The sequence below is a fragment of the Heterocephalus glaber genome, unplaced genomic scaffold (genome assembly GCF_053883595.1).
Source record: "Heterocephalus glaber isolate CG9 unplaced genomic scaffold, H.glaber_assembly_v1.0 deba00000546, whole genome shotgun sequence".
NCBI lineage: Eukaryota > Metazoa > Chordata > Mammalia > Rodentia > Bathyergidae > Heterocephalus > Heterocephalus glaber.
The window spans coordinates 42,971,699-42,993,087 of record NW_028258147.1 but is presented as its reverse complement, the minus strand read 5'-3'; the positions used below and the strand labels follow the sequence as shown (position 1 = coordinate 42,993,087).

General features: G+C 39.2%; 2 long non-coding RNA genes across 3 annotated transcripts in view; one reads left to right on the top strand and one right to left on the bottom strand.

Moving 5' to 3' along the window:
• LOC110345377 (uncharacterized) overlaps positions 1 to 21,389 on the top strand; it is a 95,472-nt gene that overhangs the window by 63,668 nt on the left and 10,415 nt on the right. For both annotated transcript variants that reach the window (XR_015448789.1, XR_015448788.1), the window contains one exon: positions 15,850 to 16,011. This is a non-coding gene — a long non-coding RNA (uncharacterized LOC110345377). The remainder of the gene's footprint in view (positions 1 to 15,849; positions 16,012 to 21,389) is intronic.
• LOC147829708 (uncharacterized) lies at positions 16,007 to 19,709 on the bottom strand. The gene is made up of 3 exons (XR_015448790.1): positions 19,606 to 19,709; positions 18,546 to 18,650; positions 16,007 to 16,748 (listed from the first exon to the last, which is right to left on the bottom strand). It is a non-coding gene; the product is annotated as an uncharacterized LOC147829708 (long non-coding RNA).

Sequence of the window (21,389 nt, the reverse complement as noted above, 5' to 3'; positions counted from 1 at the left end):
CCCCTCCTACCACGCTTACCCCTTTGGACCTTTTCAAATTATCAATTATTCATTTTAATCATTATAATCCTTATTTACACTTTCAGTTTCTCACACTAGAGAAACTATTTGGTATTTACACGTGTCCTATATATTTCACTTAAGAGGATGGCCTCAATATGCATCCATTTAGCTATAAAAGTCTCTAGTTTCTCGTTCTTTATGGCTGAGTAGTACTACATTTTATTTTTTAAAAAACCCACATCTTCTTTATCCAGTTTCCAGTTGATGGGCATTTGGGCTGTTTCCAAGCTTTAGTTATTACCAACTGTGCTGATATAAACATGGGTGCACACATATCGCTGTGGTATGATTCTTTGAATTCTTTTGGGAAGATACCCAGCAGGAGAATAGCTGGGTCAAATGGGACCTCTAGCTCTAGTTCTTTGAGGTATCTCCATACTGATTTCCACAGTGGTTGCATCAGTGTGCACCCCCACCAATAATGGAAAAAGGTTCCTTTCTCCCCCAAACCCCACCAACAATTGTTATTGGTTGATTTCTTGATAGCAGCCATTCTTTCTGAGATGAGGTAGAATCTCAGTGCTGTTTTCGTCTGCATCTCTCAAATAACCAGTGATGTTGAATATTTTTTAATATGGTTATTTGGTGCTTTTACTTCTTTTTCTGAGAAATGTCTGTTCATTTTAGATTCCCATTTTTGAATTGAGTTTTTGAATTTGGGGGGTCTGATATTTTTCAGTTCTTTATATATTCTAGATAGTAGTCCTTTGTCTGAGGAACAGCTGATAAAAATTTTTCCCACCTTGTAGGTTTTTTCTTAGCTCTGTTGGTGGTTTCTCTTGCAGTGCAGAAGCTTTTTAATAAGTGAGATCCCAGTTGTTGATTCTTTGTGCTAGTTCCTGTTCTACTGAGGTTTTGATGATAAAGTCTTTCCTTATGCCAATGTCTTCAAGAGTTCTACCTAACTTATCTTCCAGCAAGTTTAGTGTTTCTGTCTTAATATTTACATCTTTAATCCACTTCAATCTTAGTTTAGTTCATGGTGATAGGCATGGGTCTAGTTTTAATCTTTGGCAGGTTGAAATCCAGTTTTTCCAAAACCATTAAATAGGCTATCCTTACTCCAATGATGGTGGTTGGCTCCTTTGTCAAAGATGAGGTGGCTGAGTATGTCTGAATTTGATTCTACATCTTCTAATCTATTTCACTGATCCTCAGGTCTGTTTCTTTGCCAGTACCATGCTGTTTTTATCATGGTAGCTTTGTAGTATTATATTGCTTTATATATGACAGAAAATGATATCATTTTCCTCCCCCTTTAATCATTCTATTGTTTTCATATACTTTACTTCTACTTGTTTTATAAACCTCACATGATTTTGAAATAGTTTTCACTTAAACAATGAGAGGTAAAAATAAGTAGTGAGAAAATATTATTTACTACATAGTTATGCTTCCTAGTTCTTTTCATTCCTTTGTGAAAATACACATTTCTACCTGAGATTCTCTTGCTTGAAAATGCTGGCAATGAGAGGAGGTATCCAGGTCAGTCTATTTTAATATTTATATCTTTAATCCGTTTTGATTTTAGTTTAGTGCATGGCAAGAGATATAGGTCTAGTTCTTATTATCTATCTTAGCCTCTTTAATATATGGTGCTGGAAAAATTGGGCTTCAACTTGCCAAAGTCTAAAAGTAGACCTATATCTCTCACCATGCACTAAACTAAAATCGAAATGGATTAAAGATATAAATATTAATACAGAAATGCTGAACCGGCTGGAACAGAGGCTAGGTAGAACTCTTGAAGATGTTGGTATAGGAAGAGATTTTATGAACAAAACCTCAGTTGCCCATGAACTAGCACAAACAATCAACAAGTAGAATCTCTTCTTACTAAAAAGCTTCTGCACAGCAAGAGAAACCACCAGCAATGTGAAGAGATAATTCACAATGTGGGAAAAAATTTTAACCACCGGTCACTCAGACAAAGATCTACTATCTCGAATCTATAAAGAACTTAGAAAGATCAGACCTCCAAAATTTAAAAACCCAGTCCAAAAATGGGCATCTGAAATGAACAGACATTTCTCAGACAAAGAAGTAGAAATGGCAAATAAACATATGAAAAAATGTTCAACATCACTGGTCATTGGAGAGATGAAAATGAAAGCAATGCTGAGATTCCACCTCACTCAGAAAGAATGGCTGCTATCATGAAATCAAGCAATAACAAATGCTGGAGGGGCTGTGGGGAAAGAGGAACCCTGCTCCACTGCTCTTGGGAATGTAGACTGGTGCAGCCACTAGGCAAATCAGTATGGAGATACCTCAAAAAACTAGGACTGCCAGTTCCATTTGACCCAGCTATTCCTCTGCAGGGTATCTTTCCCAAAGAATTAAAAGAATCATACCACAGTGATATATGTGTACCCATGTTCATAGCAGCACAGTTTGTAATAACTAAAACTTGGAAAGAGCTGAAACGCCCATCAACTGGAGTCTGGATAAAGAAAATGTGGTTTTTTAAATAAAATGAAGTACTACTCAGCCATAAAAAGGAGTAATTAGAGACATTTATAGCTAAACGGATGCCCATTGAGGCGATATGCTTAACTGAAATAAATAGGACACACCTGTGTAAATACTGAATAGTTTCTCTAGTGTGAGAAACTGAAAGTGTAAATAAGGACTAAAAGGTATAACAGATAATGTGAAATAGAAAGAAAAGGGGCAAAAGGGAAGGGGAAGTGGAAAGGGTTGGGGAAAGGAAGAAAGAGAATCAAATTAATATGAGAAAATGAAAGAATGGAAAAAAAGTTTTGTAAATAGGGAGGGAGGGAGGGGATGAAGGGAGGGCAGGGGAAGGGGGAAAAATAAGAACCAAGAAAGATTATGTAAGTGTGCAAATTTCCAATGATGATTGTCATTACATTGTATACCTAAAATGTATCAATAAATGGATATACAGTTAAAAAAAAGAGAAAGTGCTGGCAATGAATTTTTTCAGTTTTTTATATCCTTCATTTTTGAAAATATTTTGGAAGGTGTGAAATTCTAAGATGATCTTTTTTCCTTTTGTACCGTAAGGTATTGCTCTACTGTGTTCTTGTTTGAATTATTTCTAGTGGATGGAAAATCTTTAAGATTTTCTGTATAGATTTTGAATAATTTTTAATCTACATCTTTGTGTCTTTGTCTTTCTTGTGCCTGGGGTTCAAATAGCTTTTTATGTATTTTGAAAAATTTTAGCCATCATTCAAAAAACTTTTGCCACCCCTGCTTCTAAAACATTAATTTAGACTAAATCAGGTTAGGGTTTGTAATCACATTTGTCACTAAAGCTCTGTTCATTGTATTTGCTTCTTTTTCCTGTTTTATTTTGAGTCATTTTTTCTTCTGTTTTACCTCAGATAGTTTCTCTTGATGTGTTTTCAAGTTCACTAAGCTTTCCTTTTGAAATATAGAATCTTTTGGTTGTTGGATTCCTCCTCCTCCCCTTGTTATGGTTCATATTTTCTACGTATTTGCATGCCTGTTAATTTTTAATTAGATGTCAGACATTGTAGATTTTGCTTTGTTGGGTGCTGAATACTTTTTATATTCTTTTAAATATATTTGCCTTTTTTTTTCTGGGATGAAGTTGTGTCACTTGGAGACAGTTGATTAACATTTGTTAAACGGGAACAGAACAGTGTTTATTCTGGTGCGAATTATCCCCACTACTGTGATAAGAACCTTGTGAGTATTTAACCCAATGCTGGATGGATTACGTGGTTTTCCAGTTTGATGGTGGGAACAGGTCCATTTCCAGCTGCATGTGAATGCCAGGCACCCTTCTCTCTGCGTCTTTTGGGAAGTTATTTCTCCGCGGATAACTATTCTTTTGAACACAGGAAAGAAATCCTCTGCAGATCTTCAGAGTTCTCTCTGTGCAATTTCCCTCTCTTATGTAACTACAGCCATTGGGCCCGTCCAGAGTTTCAGCCTTCCCCTCCAATTCAGTGGCTTTTCTGTGCAATCCAACGCTGTTCTTGTAGGAAAGAATCTTTTGTGAGGCAGAATTCTGGAACAATCTTGGTTTCGGTTGATTTTACTTCTTGTCTCCTGTGTTTTATTGCTGTTAGACAGTATATTGAAAACCATTGTTTATATTCTTTTTTCAGTTTTGGTTGGTTGTTTCAGGTGGTTGTTTCAAGTTGATCCTAAGATTCTGCTCCTGATATTCCATCTTGGCTGAGAGTGAAGTTCAATATTCTATTCTTTTAAAAAAATTTTTGTTCAATTCTAGAAGAGCATTGTCCATTTTTCTCTCCCTCTCTCCCTCCTCCCTCCCTCCCTCCTTCCCTCCCTTCTTTCCTTCCTTCCTTCCTTCCTGATTTGTTGATGCAGTCCCTTTATGCACACAGAACATAAACTGGAGAGACTTCCACAACAGTAACCTCTGCACAGAATGTTTACTCAGCAGACATGATACCCCACCTCAGGTAGCTCTTGTCTGACGCACAGAACAAGAAAGTTCTTATTCAGTTCTGAGGCAATTTCTCACACAGCAATGAAATGCACTGTGACGTTAGCCAAGCAATATCGTCCTTCCTAGAAATTATAAAAATTCCGCATAATGACCATTCTAAGTCAACAAAACAAAATAAAGTTTAAAAAATCCTCCAAGGATGAGGAATTCTCTTGACAGAGGACTATGGGGTGGCAAAGTGTTTATGTTGGGATTGGGTTATGGTCAGTCACAGGAAAACAAAGTACAGGGCTGGACCCCAACATAGAATCCGAACTGAGAGCTGCTGCATTTATACCAAAAAGATAATGAACCCCCTATTATACTATATCCTGTGCTACAGGAAGCACATAGAAGACTCATTGCCCCAGGTATTAGGACAACAGAGAACTAGACCATCAGAAGCTAAGTGGCCAAGAAAGTGTTCATGATATGGGTAGGAGTATCTTGAAACTGTAGAATCAGATGAGCTCTTTTTAAACTGAATATTTAATTTTCTTTAGGAATATTTTTATAGAAAGCTGTCCCTTTTCCCACTGTCATGAGAATTTTATGATTTTTTTTCTCAGATAGTTTGAGTCCTGTCTTGGTTACTTTTCTTATAGCTGACACAAACAACCTGATGCTAAAAGTTAAAGAAGAAAAAGTTGATTTAGCTCACAGTTTGTAGAGGTTTCAGTTCAGAGCTGGCTTGCTCTAAGGCAGAGTGGTATGGCAGAGGGGCATCATAGAGGAGAAACAGTTCATGGCAGGCAGAAGGCAGCAAGCAGGAAGCAGCAAGATACCTTCTTCCTGTCCAGGCTACATACCCTTAGAGTGGGTAGCTCTCACACCCAAGGAGGAGCAGCTTTAATCCTAGCACCACACCTTGAATCAATCCCAGCATCACATTATTGATCCCAGAAGCTCACACCCTAGATCCAGCCACGTTCAAAAAGCTCTACCTATGATGGCATGAGGCTTTGGGGGGGACATTTAGACACAAACACAACAGATCCTTCCTTACAGGTTTCTAATGGACACCATTCTTAGGACTTGATGGACAAGCACTGTTCTCTAACACAAATTTTGAATCACTAATGTTTGTAGCCTCAGAGTTTAAGCTACTGCCTTACAGAAACACTTCAAATATCATTCCTTTCTTACACAGATTAAAAAATTTGGGCTCGATTTCTTGGTCAGAGAGAGCTATTAAAAGTTTGTGAGAAGACAGTGGCTACCTAACTCTGTGCTGTGAAATCAAATTGGCCAAGTCACACATCACGTGACCTGCACCCAACAATAGAGAGCTCTGTTTGTTTCTTGCCCACTCATGGCAGAAGTCCTACATAAGCCATATATGTTGTGGGCGATGCTGTGATAAAAGTGGCCATCTTCCAAAAACTCTAGGCCTGATGGAGGAGCTTTACAAATCAAAACATCCAGGAGTGACTGTTCTCGTTTATCTCCCATGAGTGCCCTGATAATATATAAGTTATGGAGGCTTGTCCACATGGAAGCTCCCTGGTTGATGAGACCCTCAGAATAACATTCCCACTAAGCCAAATCTGTCTTGATGGGCGGCAGCAACTGGGAAAGGTTACTTGTTCCACTTCTACAAATCCCTCTGTGGGATTTTAATCATGACATGTTGGAAATAAAAGCAATAGTAGAAGTAGAAGAGAAGGTGTTGGGCTATTGCTTTCCTTATGATATTCTGGTAATTTAATTATACTCACAGATTAGCTAAATGCGGCAAAACAATTCTAAGAATCATCATGCCATTGTCTAAGATGCATGCTGTGTGCCCAAGGATTTATTATATAAGGGCTGTACTAATAGATAAGACTCACTGAATGTTTACTCTGTACCATGAATTTACTGTGTGTTTTGTATGCATTGTTTTACAAAAGACTTGTCAGAGTCCTAGGACACAGTCTGGTCATCATGCTTATTTTGAAAAGAAGGAAATAAATGCTTAATATAAATGTAGGACCAGGCACTATAGATGCGTAGAGCTGGAATTTGAATGAGGAAAGTTATGCTCCATCTCCAGAGGCTACACTCTGTAACCACCACTCATGAACTACAGATATAAACATTGTCAGTCAGAAAGACTACCCAGGTTTCCAGCCATGTTGTTGGAAAGTAAAACATTTCACCTGTATAACAATGTTGCTGACAGAAAAACATAAACAGAAAGACAAGTTTCATTATGCATATAGCCATAGGCACTGTAAAAAGTTATATCTATTCTCTCACCAAATAGACATAAACCTGACCAATATGAGCACACACACATCCATAAATTAAGTTTTAGCTGATAAACTTATCAGAATGCTTCAATAATTTAAAAGATGCAATTTAAAAATAGTATTAAATATTTTTATGTATAAATACATACATACATATATAAATGTGTATGTACATATATAGGCATATATAGTAGTTCCCTCTTAACCTCAAGGATTATGTTTCAAGATTCCCAGTGGATGCCTGAAACCAAAGATAGTATTAAAGCCTATCCACATCATGGTTTTCCTATATAAATATGCCTATGATAAAGTTTAGTTTATAACTTAGGGATAGGAGGAGATTAACAACATTATCTAATAATAAAATGGAACAAATTTTTATAGCAATATACTATAATGAAAAGTATATGAGACACTGTATTCACTCTTTCATATGCTGTAGCCAAACTATGGAAAATAAAACTATGGATAAAAGGTACTAGTATACATATATATACAGTGTATATGTGTGTGAACATTTACATATGGTATGTATGCATAAATATATGAGTGTAAATATATACAGTTCATATGTCAATATGTATGTACAATATGTATGTATGTAAATACACACACATATATACATATATATATATATAAAGAGAGAGAGAGAGAGAGAGAGGGAGAGAGATTTAGATCTGAAAAGTAAAAGTAGCTGGGCTATGGATGTTCTTGATGGGAGGGTTTTTGTTCAGAAGAGGTCTCCTCCATGAACCCTCCTTTTCCACTCCCAAAACAAAATGAGTTCCCTCTCTGAGCACATTGCTTACATCTGGGAAATAGGTCCACCTTCCTGCTCTCTTGGATGACAGTGCCCTGTGTACACAATCCTGTCTTTTTCTGGAGTTAAGTGAGGCCAAAAGCCCTTTGTCTGGAGTTCCTAAAGCCAGTCACATAGGGTGAGTGGTCAGAAGATGTGTTGACAAGAGTCTGGAAGTTTCTGTTAAAGTGAATCATCTTCTGGGAAATAAGAACCACTCTTGCTAAGTGTTGATTTCCCTTTTAGATGAGTCTTCTCTGACACATCTCAATCTATCCAGAATGCAGGGAAATGTGTAGCTGGGTGCATTCACTGACTCTATGTACTACAAATTTCAACTTCCTTTCAGGCAGGTTGATTCATCGCATGCTTTTCTGCAGGGTGGGTGCCTGGGGAGTGGCAGACTGGTCTCAGTTGGCAGAATGAAGGTGAGCTAGTCTGGTGCCCACACACTCTGCTAATGCTGGCTCCCAGCCAAAGTCCGGGTCTTGATTAAGCAGATTAGGTTTAAAAAAAAAAAAAGCACAAATGCAAAGCCAGGCAAATCACTGGAAATGGTTGCTCATCCAGCCTTCCAACCCACAGCTTCTGCACACAAACTGTCCCTAAAGTACGAAGGAAGAGGAACTGAACAGTGCAAATCCCCTGACCAGCTCCAAAGCCATCGACTTAAATTTTAGCAAGGAAGGCCCAGATCTGAGAGTCTTCCCTGGTATCAGGCAAGAAAGCCTCTGGGGCTGTGTGTGTGTGTGTGCACATGTGTGTGCGTGTGTACTTGTGGGCACAAGTATGTGTGCACACTGCAAACTCATCCTATCAATCACAGCACTTGCTCTGCTGGCTTCATTAGAATAACTATATCACACAATGGTTTCTTGCTAAATAAACAGATGAAGCAAGCTCACTGATAAGTCACTTAGAGGATCTAGTAGGCCAAATTCAGCCAATGGCCCCTGAGTGCAGACAAGCAGCCTCCTATGAGAGCTGGATGGAGAGAAGGTATCATCTATCCTGTGCACAGCGCCGTAATTGGATCTCATCCCTGACTCCTGCAAAATAATGATCTCTCCTCCCATGGTTTGCAGAACACATGGGGAGGAAATAGTAGATGTGAGCTAACTGGCTCAGAAATTCTAACCAGATGATAGAAAAATGTTTTGTCAAAGTAAGAGTTCTTTGAATTTTTTTTTTTTTTTTTGTACCAGGGGTCGAACTCGGGTCCTTGCACTTGTCAGGCAAGTGACAGAACTGAGCTAAATCCCAGCCACATTGAATTTTTAAGAGCCCTGTGTAATCTAATAAATTGCCTTTTAAAGTCAGAGTCCAAAATGAGTCCAACAAGAAAGCCCACTATTATTTTGATATCAGTTTGCCAATTCTTTCATTTTGACGTGGACAGAGAAGAATCCAAAATAAAACCCTTTCCCTCAGTCTTCCCCTACTTCTCTTTTTTAGCAAGGGAACAAAATGCTCCCTTCCCCTCTACAAAGCAGTACAAGGCATGACTGAAGAAAAAAATGCCTCGCAAAACTGCATTGTGTTTTCAACTTTAAGTAATCAAAAAGATAAAAAGAAGAAAAGTGATTTTAAGAAGTCTGCTGGTTTGTGGAGGTGTTGGCCAGTTAGCCACATCCCTGATTAACTGACCTTTTGTGCACTTTTTTATGTTATTTGTTTTCAGCTTTTGTCCATGACAGGCAGTCACTTCAAACTGAAGTCTCTCACAGCAGTAAGGCCCTCAGAAGAGATGCTCTGGGCTGAGAACAGGGAGGGTTGGAGAGCTTGAGCTTTACCGTACACACTCCACTCTGCATCAGGATCCACTCAGTGACATGTGTCCCAGCTTCCTGAAGAAGACTGTGGTCTCCAGGAGAGAAGGCACCAATTTCCACATGCCACCCAGATTACTCATCTGAGCACACCCTTCCTTCTGACCTCCTGACCATTATGCCAGCCGGACACCTGTATTTTCTGCCAGGACCAGTCTACTGGGGATGAAGCTCAGTACTTTACAACCGTCTTCTCTTCATTTCAGAAAGTGTCTTTCCCACACTGCAACTAGTGGAAAGCAGGAAAGGGATTTTATAAGACTCATGTGGATTACAGTGAGAATGAATGATAGCATAGGAGGGTAGAGCTTCAAATAATTTGTTTCTATTTTAAGGATATGTTCTTTTTTTTTTGGTATCGGGGATCGAACTCAGGTCCTTGCACTTGTGCAGCAGGGGGCGAAACCACTGAGCTAAATCCCCGGCCCGATATGTTCATTTTTTACGCATTATATTTTTGAGCATTGTACATTCTGTCCACAGTATCCCTAGATGCCAGTTTTTTGAATATATGATATTGTTGACCCAAAGGGGTGAATATTGTATCAGTCTAAGAACTTTGATAGCTAAGAAGATTAATTTAAGCCCCCAGACTGTATCATCTTGGCAGCTGATCCCTCAGAGAGCTCTCTCTCTATTCAGACTGAGGGCTGAAAGCTCTGCTGAGACATCTTTGTAAGACATTGCCTTTTTGTGCAGATGGAGTGTAGATGTTCAGTGAAGGTAGGTTTGTGCTATATGAAAAAAAAACAAGTGAATAATGAATCTGCATACACAGTTGTCTTCAGTGTCTGCAGAGATTCAAGACCCTTCACACACACCAAAGTCCTTCATATAGAATGGACAGTATTTGCATGTCCTCTCCTATACTTTAACTTATGCCTAGATAGATTATAATACCTAGTGCAATGTGACTTCTATGTAAATAGGTGTTATACTGTATTGTTTAGGGGATAATGACATGTTTAGGACAGATGCAAGTTTTTTCAAGTGTTTTTGATCCTAGCTTATTTGAACTCATGGATAGAGAGGGCTGGCTAATCCATCCTTGAGTTTGTCAGATATTTTCCACCATTCAATCCTCTCGTCTGTGAAGTTGATGTAGAAGAAGTAGAAGGAGATAGTTATCAGCATTGGACAGATCCTTCAGAGGACTCTTATAGTTCACATGGAAATGGAATTGCAGAAGACTGCAGTCAAGATCAGGCTAAAATGAGCCCTGGAATCCTACAGGCAGTGGACAAGATAGCACGGGTTAGGGCTCCAAGCCTCAAGAATTCATGCGGCTTTCTGGTGGGAAACTCATTTATTGTGACCTGAGGTAGAAAGTGAGGAGGCTGCTGCCACCAAGGCTGAAGAAAACCTAGACATCTGAAGAGGGAAAGTCTGTAGGCTGCAGGGCTTATAGGGTAAACACTTTCAAGAAATTCCAGGTATTTGATGGAGCTCATGTGCATTTGTTGCAGGAGCTGCATTTTGCCACTATCTTTCTTTGGAGGGCTGGAGAGACCCAGTGCAGGGACTGCTCTGGTTGAACTCTGGTGGACAGGGAAGGAGGAAGGATTAGAACCAGGAAGAAGGAAGAATGTTTCCAGGGATAATTTTCAAGAATATGTTTGGATAATTACATCAACATTTTCTGTGGGGACCAAAGATTGGAACAAATAGCACAGAGAAGAAAAATTTAAACTATAAGTCATATGGGAGAAAAATTGATTCGGAATTAACTTCATCCCTGATTCGTATACACTTTCATGTGGGTCTTCACTCATAAGACCAGCTCTTTGCCCAGACTCTTTCCTGCCAGGAATTACATCCCAGCTGTGCTCATCTGTCCTTTCCATTTTCTGTTACACAAGTCTTGAAGCATCGAGATATCTCTGAACAAGGAAAGTTTTCTTGTTCCTATCCTTTTCTTCCTATGCTTTTTCTTATATAGAACCTCTGTATATAAAATCAATCATTGCACATAAGCTATGTACATATTTTACTTGATTATTCATACATGGGTATTGGTTGCTGTTTGAGTGAACAGTTTAGGTGTTCTCTGGTGGAATCATTCTCTTCTCCTACTTCAGTCAACAATGTTCACTTTCAGTTTTAACCCTTTTAAAGAAAGAAAGCACATTCTCTAGCTAGTAGTCTTTAAAAATGATTATATAGGAATATTCCCCGAGATGCAGAGACAACATATAAGAGCTTATATAATTGTATTACATATATATACAAAATATACATGTATATTTATATAAACACACATGGATACATACATGTAAATAGTTATATATGTGTGTCTACACACATGTATATATATTTTAATGTCCTTTGTTTCTATTTTGTGTGTATTTTAAAATATATGCAAGATTTTGGTATAGTGATGCTTAAATATAATTGATGTTTAAAAAGTTTTTGCTAGGGACCCATGACCAGATACCATCATTAGTAAGGTATAGTTTTGTACCATTTGATAATGAAACAATAATGTTGACAATGATATTCACTCATTGCCTGTTTTTGGTGTTTTTAAAATTGCCATCTAATTGTAATCTGGTCTTCAATACTGTTTTTTAACCCACAAAAGGCGTTTGTAATAATTCCCTTTAGCAGTCTCTGCTGGGAATCATTTCAGAGAAGATGGAGAATAAAAGAGATTGTGTGATAAAACTAGGGACAGTGAAATTTACAAGAAAACAGATAAAGCACTTCCCCCTTTTTCCAGTGATACATCCCTTCAACACACGCTTAGAGTTAGGGATCACACGAGACAACATTCCCAATAGTGCCACTCCACAGCTCCACCCATGTTCTGCTTGGTGAAAACAACGTTGAATTTAGATGGGTTGATGATTGGTGTTGAGCCTCACACCAAGGTTGAGGTCGTTGTAGGAAAAGACTGACTCTCAGCCCACAGGCATGCCTTGACAGAAATCGAGCGTCTCAGGAGCAGAAGTACAAAGAGTGATATGGCATTAGGGGAGGTCAGGCTGGGGTTGTGTGGCCTGAATGGTGATGCTGGGAGCAGAGTTCTTTTTGCTTCTGAGCCCCCCACCAGAGAAGTGACCCCCTGATCAGTAGGGTCCACACTAGTGAGACTCGCTTTTCCTGTAGTGGCAAGGGTTCTAGACCACCAAGTCCTTCTGCTTGACAGGGCCCTGGCGGCTTCCTCTTTATCTCCAGTGTCTCCTGTGTAGAACTTGTCTTAGGCCAGACTTCCAGACTTCTCAGCACAAAACCACTGATCCCTGCACAGAAGCTCTTTAGCGTACAGTGAAAAGTCCTGGTAATCTCCCTGTGAAGTGATGATGAATAGAGGAGACTGACCTCATGGTCAAGAATGTTTAGAGGCCCCTGGGTAGACAAGAAAGACACCTGTTGGTAATTTGGATGAAGATTTGGACTTACCACATAAGTACTGAAGACTGAAAAAAAGTTAAAATGTGAATTACATGGAATGATTATAGATGTTCACTTTTTTTGTAGTACTCTACACACAAATTCTCTATAATAAACATAAATTTATTTTAAATCAGAAAAAATATGTAATGTTAAAATATATACCAAAAGTCTGAGTATAGTGAAATACTTTTAAGTAAATATATGCTCATGTACAGAAGCCCTAAACAAATTAAGATCACCAGAAGTCACAAAAGGTAATGTTATTCAATTTCAAAATGTGAACTGTTGCTCTCTCATTTTCAGATATTCACAGAATAGAATGACAAGTTAAAATTGTGTTTGTAATAGAGAAGATAGCTTTTGTGTTTTCTGTGTCAGATGATTTCTCTCTCCTTAATCAAGATTACATTTCCAGAATATCTACTTCTCTGTTTCTCCTTCCTTAAACTTTTCCACTGTTGCAATCTCCTGTAATTATGGAAATACTTTTTCCTGAAGTAGCAGCTCTTAGATTAGCCAGTTTGGATCTGACCCTAGTATTCCCAAATGGTGCTAATAATCTTCTCTTCGGGAACGTAAATTAGCAGAACATTTGGCTCTGCTTTGAGCCTTAAAACAGCTGGAAAACACAGGACTTGAGTTTGTGATCTGACAGCATTTGAATTCATTGTCCAACAGTACTTAATACCTGTTTGATTTTTTGTATTTTACTTTCTTATACACTTGAGATTCACAATCTTTTCCACATTTACCAATCAGATGGGCAGAAACAGAATCTCATTTTTCTTTTATTAAGTTTATTGGTACATTTTAGATATACAATACAGTTACATCCATCACTGGGAACTTGCACCTTTACATAATATGTCTTGGTTCTTATTTTTTCCCCATTCCCCTGCACTCCCTTCAAACCACCCACCCCTCCGACTTTACAAAGACTTTACTAAAAGTGTAAATTAGGATCAAAATGTATAATTGATAATGTGAGATAGGAAGGAAAGGTCTAAAGAGTCAGGGGTAGGGGGAGTAGGAGGGGTAGGGGAAAGGAAAGAAGGGAAAGTAAAAAAATATGAGAAATGGAAAAAGATGGAAACAAAGTCATTTTTTTAAATCTTTGTTTTCCTGGCTACTGAGGAGGTTGCATATCTTCAAGTTCTAACTGACCATTTGTGTCTCCCTCTGTGGATTAGCTACTCATATCCCTTAACATTTGTTTTCTGTGGTATGCTTTGCCTTTCCTTACACAGTTATGTGTTTTGTAAATATGTTCTACCATATTGTTTTGTGTGTTTTCTTGTTATCTATGATTTCATTCATTTTGTAGAAATATTTTCTTGTAAAGTCAACCAATTTGATTTTCTCTCCTCTTATAGGTTTTGCATTTTGTGTAGTTTTTAGGAAGACTGTCCCCATATTGGGCTTACAGAGAGAGTTTCCTTTATTTTCTCCTAATTCACCTATAGTTCTTGTCTTTACATTTGGCTCTTTCATCCACCCGAAAAATATTTTTCTGTGGTATAACATATGAAAGTATGACTAGCCAATATTATTTTCTAGGAAAAAATCCATCAGTTTCCATTAATTTAAAATGTGGCTTTATTCTATATTAAATTCTCGTTTCTTAATTCAACAACAATCATTTATGGAGCTTTGTCCTAAGGTTCAGAGTGAGTGAAATAACAGATGTCATTCCTGGTAATCTACCAATTGATTAAATATCATCCGTTAGATCTTCTTTTTAAAAATAACAGAATGGATCACTAGATTTCTAAGAATTTTTAGTATCTATCAATGGTTGTTCCAACTATACCCATAATTTAAGATCTTAACATGTATCATAAAAGAAGAACAAAAAAGGCCAATCTGTATGAAGCCCCCCAAGCCTTACTACGTCTTCACTATAATTCAGTTGTAGGTTTTCTCCACACTTGTGGAAAAACACTCTTCTATCTGTTAGCCACTGGGAAAAGCAGAAGTCAGGAGTCACTTTTGGTAGCATAAACCAATACAATCATATTAGTTTCCAGTCTTTCTCATTGCCTCCAATGCATATAGGAGGGATTAGGGACAGACAGAGGGAACATTGCTATATGGCTACACATGGCCAAAAACAAGAGCATTTTCCTGCTTCCCTTGATTCCCTGTGGCTTCCAAGTGAGAAGGATTGATTATTCTTTTAGTACATAGGAAGATATCAAATGAATTTAGATAAATACATCTTAAAATTTTAACTTGCCCTTGAAACCCATCTGTACGTGACCTCTTTATTTTGCAAGTACAAGGTAACTGTGGCAGATTTTGAGTTTCAGCAAAGTTTTTTTTTTTCTTTAGGGTATTTATTATAAATTATTGAAAGTTCTACGGGTCCAAAATAAGAGTCCTAAATTGAGTTGTTCATACAAACAAAACTTCATGGTTCTATGGTTTGGACATGGTGTGAGTTGTCCCCAGGGTTCATGGGTTGCAGGCTTGGTTGCCTGTGTGGAGAAGGACATTTAAGAGTCAGGTTATCAGGGAACTACCCATAGAAGGCATGAAACAGTTCTCAAGGGAACCCAGTCAGTTCTTGAGAGAGGGTTGTTGCAAGCACACACGTCCGACTCTCCTCTGCCCTTGCTTCCCATCTCACTGTGACCTCTCATTCCCACACTTACTCTTGCCATGAAGCCATGCACCATGAGCTCCTCACCAAGGGCTGATCACATGGGGCCGTCTGATCTTGGATTTTCAGTTTCCAAGACTGTGAGCTGCATAAATCTCTTTTCATTGTGCATTATCCAGCTATTTCATCACAGTAACGGGAAATGAACTAATACATATGGGAAAGAAATTTTCATTTCAAGTATAGACTTTCCCCCGTCTCCATTATCTCTCACAAAATTTGCTTTCTAACTAAGGCAAGGTAACAGAGTGGGGGCTAAAGACTAGAAAGGAGATGCACTATTAGGAATGATATCCAAATGATATTTGTGATCTCAAGGCTGTATCTTTTGCTTTTGTAAGGATTGATTAACTCTGGCTATGCTGAAGAGTACTTATTTTCTCTCTCTCTTTTCCTGTCTCTCACATCACCAGTGGAACCCAATGAAACAGTGATTGGCTGATGAAATCTATCATGACTGCCAGACACAAAGAAATGGACTTTCCTGGTGCTGGAATTCAAGAGAAAGACCTCCAGAAAAGGGAGAGGCCCTGCCGACTCCAAGATGGGAAAGGAAGGCAGGGGTCCAGGACAAGGTGAACTCCACACCTTTTCCATTCTTCCTCTACCACATGAAAAACTTTTTCCAAGGGGTGTAGTTATTTGTTGCAAACCACACCTATTGTTCTTTCCCATTAAAAGAAAATATTTCCAATTCATTTGAGGGATTTAAACTGTAGTAAAGTTTTCAGTGTTTACAAAGCCATCTAATACCCTCCACTATGCTTTAGAATTAAATATAATCCTCTAATTTATGTTTATTTTCTTCTGAGATGAATTTGACTGGTCTTTTAAAATGTGAAAATCCTTCACAATTTTCTGGAAAATTCTTGGGCACAAATACTTTTTATCTTTTTGCCTGTTTCATTGTCTTTGGTCCTTTTTGAATATTGACTTGGTTTTATAAACCAAGAAGCTTTTACTTTATCTATTTGTTGTGGTCTCAAGACATCCTAAGTACAGTTGGGTGTGGTGGTCCATAGCTGGAATCCCAGCTTCTGGGAAGCTGAGGAAGAAGGATCACAAATTCTAACCCAGCCTGGTAATTTAGTGGTTTAGATAGTGACACCCTATCTCAGATTAAAGGGAGGTGGCTGAGGATATAGCTCAATGCTGAGGCTATGGGTTTAATCCTCAGTACCACAATACGATACTCCAAGTATCAACAATATACTAATTTGCTGTTTTCTTCTGTGAATAAGCTGTATCATCTGGTGCAAATGAGCATATGCTTCATAGGCTTTTTGTCCTCACTGACATGGAGTTTTGAGTCCTGTAGAAACAAAAAGGAATCATTTCAAATCCCTGAGTCAGGCTAGAGGACAATGTGTAGGACAAGAGAAAGACGAAAAAGCAGGAAAAGCTTATCTCTAAAGCTTTAGTTTTTAAGCCCAAATTGTTTTCTTGAAAGGCTCCTTTGGTGGAAGGGATTATTAATTTTTTAAAAATGTATTTAATTTCTTCATAAGTCCTACTTCCATGGCTGCTGTTAGATCATCCACTCCCCAGCACGAAAGCAGGCACTGAAGCTCCTGAGGCCCTGGAGGAAGGAGAGTCCCCTCCCAGGAAGGCTCCTATGAGCACCCAGGAGTCTTTCTGCTTCCACCTGAGCCTTTGTCCATGGCTGATAACAGCAGCAGAAAACCAACTCTGACAGCATGTTGTGATTTTACACTATCCAGCAGCAAAGCCCAGCTAATTGTGCACACATGATTTTTCAAGTGCCAAATTTTATATTTAGGCCATGGCTCTGGCAGCCCTACTTACTCAGCAGTTGCTAATCATTGAGGCATTAACTGCCTTTCTCCCAGGATTCAAGTAAGATGAAATTTGCTTTCTAAAACACAACTTCTGCAAAGCTGGGAAGTCATCATTTCTTTGTGGATTGTCCCTGTGGAGGTATTTTTGGTTTCTTTTCTTTTCTTTTCTTTCTTTTTTTTTTTTTTGTTGAACTGCTCAGAGAAAAGAAAGAAAAAAAATCTGTTGGGATAGCAAACAAAGGCCCCTGTGCTGGTGTCTCAGAACGGCAATTCCAGGGGTGTCTAGTTTCAGGCTGGAACACAGAGTTCATAATTTCAGGCCGTGGATGGCTCTCCCAGATGTCTTTGGTCAAGTTAATCACAGTTTGCCTGAAGGTTGAGTTTTCAGGTAATCCATCATGGCATGATTGTAAATCAAGAGGTCTTTCTAGCTGGAAGTTGGGAGTTTTTAGCTCGGCCACAGACCGAGGACAGTTCATGCAAGGCCCCAGATGCTATCATTTTAGTTTTACAACTACAGCCAATTAAATGACTCTTTCACACATGCCGAAGAAAACTCAAGAAGTTGATATCAAGCAGACACATGAATTTATAGTCAGCAAGGACATGTGCAAAGTTCTGAGGATTTCGAGAAACTCAGCCTTCTTGTGGACCTTCCACTGGCTGAAGATTGTTCTAGAATTTACAGCAACACATCTAGTGTGTCCTCCACCAGGACCCAGGGAGGGGGTGCGGGCAGACAGGCTGATGCTTTTCTTGCTTGGAGAGGGAGGGAAAAACACCTTCCTGTTCTGTCTTGCTTATTGTCCCAAGTCTAACAAACCTGTAATCTATATTGCTTTTTTCCAGTCTGAAGTTAATCTTTTCCCTCGTAGGAAACCTTGTATTGAAGAAATAACCTCTGATCAACTTTGTATGGCTCTAGTATCTTATAACAAGGATATTATGAGATTTTGTAAAGTACATTTAAAAAATTTTATATGCACAACTGTATAGTCATTATATGTATGAAATATATATTATTTCATTTCATTTCATTTCATTCCCCACAAATTCTGTGACTCCAGTGCTATTATTGGCCCTTTTTCACACATGATGAAATGCAAAGGTGAAATAAAATATTGTCCAGAGTCTTCCCCATTTTAGGTACTCCCAGGCAGCATGTGAACTCCAGTCTGGCTGTCTTTAGAAAGCACATACAACCCTGGCTGGGTTACAGGGCAATCTGTAGGTATTTTACATAGCCCATTCTGACCCCGTTCCGTGGCACACCTGCCAGAAGTGCTGCTGAGGGTTCTCATGGCACCTACCTGCACTTTTGCCTGCTTCTGGAAGCTCTGTCCACCCAGACACCAGGTAGGAGATGTGGCTTTGTTTCTGTCCCAATATGAGTTTCCCAAAGACATTGAGTGCAACTAGAGAAAAAAGGAATAGTTAGGGAGGAAAATAAGGACCTGGCTTTCTTTTCCAGCTGTGCTATCCCAGTGCAACTTCTAGATACACTTGAGAGAGACTCAGAATCTATATTCTTTGAGATCAGAAAAGCATGTCACTATCTGTTCAGAAGAAAATAGCAGTAGTATTCACAACACAAAAAAATTGTCAGAATTAAGGCAGTCATCTCTGTGAGTTTCCCAGGTCATGAAAACTAAATTTATTTTTCCTGGATTTTATCCAAGAATATTTGCAACTATTGAATTCCAGCTAAACTTCAAAGTCAAACTTTCAGCCCCACTTTGTTACTTTTTTTCTTTTTGCTTTTTTCCTCTTCTCAATGTACTTCCATTTTTTCCACTGGAATTTCTCTACCCAGCACATTTTTCCTCATCTTCTCTACATTGGTTTCTCTGTGACAATCACAATCTACTTTTTGTACAAGGGTCATTGTTAATTACCATAGATCAAAGATCAGGAAGGAGGACACTGCTCCTGCTGCCTCTGATCTGGCCAGTTATTCTTTTTGTTGTTGTTTTTTCTTTTTCTTTTTTTGGTACCGGGGATCAAACTCGGGACCTTGTGCTTGCGAGGCAGGCGGCAGAACCACTGAGCTAAATTCCCAGCCCTGGCCAGTCATTCTTACCTGGTCTCTAGAAAGCAGTCTGTGCCCTGTGGTACAGCCTCACAAGGCAGTCAGGACGGTCAATCAGACTATACGTGCAAGATCAAACTGAGCTTTTGTCACTTAGATAAGATGATATAGCAATACTATGTAATCCGAGATTTATCTTTTTGTAAATGACTATTCTGGCCAATGTCTCCGTACAGTTCCTCTCGGAACGTCCGTTTCAATTCCTTTCTTGTGTAGTGAGGGTCAGGTGATTGCAAAGGCCATGATCATGAGAATCATGGGTGGCACGGAAGCCTACTCACTCACGGCTGGGAATAAGGGAGCTCCGGTCTCAGCTCCTATCCTTCTTTTGGTTCGGTACCACCTGTTGGAGAAGGTTGAGAATGTAGTTCAGTCTGACACCAGTTCTATGAATGTAGAGAGGACAAAACCAAACTCAGTTTGTCCCACACTCTCACTCAACAGTCACCAGACTTCTGTCACCTTGGATGCGTGAAGATTTTCCACCCACACCAAGCAAGCAATCCTCTAGCAGCCAGTGAGGCCATCATTGTGCCCTTTACTGGTTCAATTCTGACACCGCCTGCCTGAAGCAGCATTGCATTCCACTGGTTAAGGGTTCAGTCTTGCAAGAGTGCTGCACGCTGTACGCATGCTTCCCATTCCGGACCTCCAGAGCTCCTGACCAACCAGTCAGAGTTCCCACAGCTCCTCCTTGGGCTTGATTCATTTGCTACAGCTGTACATGGAATGCAGGGAAGCGCATTTACCCGTTTATCATATGGGACACAGAGGAAGAGCTGCTAGGACGAGACCATGTAGAGGGTGCAGCTGCCATGTGCTCCTTGGTGCAGCCATGCAGCACTCATAGAACCTGGGCCTTTGGGGTTTATGGATGTTTTATTGCACTGCATGATTGGTTAAATCATTAGCCATTGGTAATCAATTCAACCTTTCCTTTCTACATTCTGCCTGCAGGACGGATGGTAGGCCCGAAAGTCTCCAACCTCTAGCCTTACCTTGGTCTTTCCTGTGACCAGGTCTGTCCCAAAGCTACCTAAGGTGTGCAGCCACCAGATAGCTCTTCAGCACACAGAATGGCACTATGTTTAAGATCCCAAGGATTTTAGGAGCAGTATGTCAGGAAGCTAGGTGAAGAGCAAGTATATATTTTGCAGTATCACACCAATTAGAGAAATTGTTTTCTGTAAAGAAATGGGACCTTTTCCTGAATTGTAAAGGGACTTCCTTGAAATAATTATTTCTTATTCAAGGATCCTCTGTTTCTCATAAATTCGGAAATCGGGAACACTTTAACTGGATATTTTCTTTTTTGGTACTGGGTATCAAACTCAGGATCTTGCTCTTGCAAGGCAGGTGGAGGCACCACTGAGCTAAATCCCTGGGCCTTGGATATTTTCTTGAGTAAATGATTTGAATGGAGAGGTCAATGGTGAAGGTGAGGGAGTCTCCCCCCTGTTGTACAAAGTCAAGGGCAGCCTCATTGGAAAGGTTAATAGTTCAGTATTCTGACCAGTCACAAACAAAGAAGAAAATGCCTTTACCTGTCTTAGAGAGAGGGAGAAAGAGAGAGGAGAGAAAGACAGAAAGAGAGAGAGAGGCATGTGTGTGTTAGTTGCTGTCATAATTTTGCTCAGGGAGCAATGTACTACAGAGAGTGACTTGCTCCCCATATGTCCTTCCCTTTATTGTTTCCCCTAAGCACAATGGGTGATCAAAATACACAGTAAATGTTTAAATGGAAAAATATTTACAGTAAAAGACACACTGGCATTAATCTCCAGGAAGATATTTCTTGTCTTGTTTTGAATACACTTATCCCTTTGTTCTTTCTGCTTTCTGAAGGAATTTTGGAAGTCCTTTTTTGTACATGTGATCTTTATGAGGTATGATAAAAAATACAGTGAATGCTGCTGCTGAGTGCCATTCAATAGAAAGGCAGGTTTTAAAAAATATTACAGTGCATCTTCATCCATGTGATTCACTGGATCTGGCACTGTGTGTCTGCTGGCTTTTCTGTAAAGTAAAAATGATCATGAAAGATCAATGTTTTGAATTAATTGAG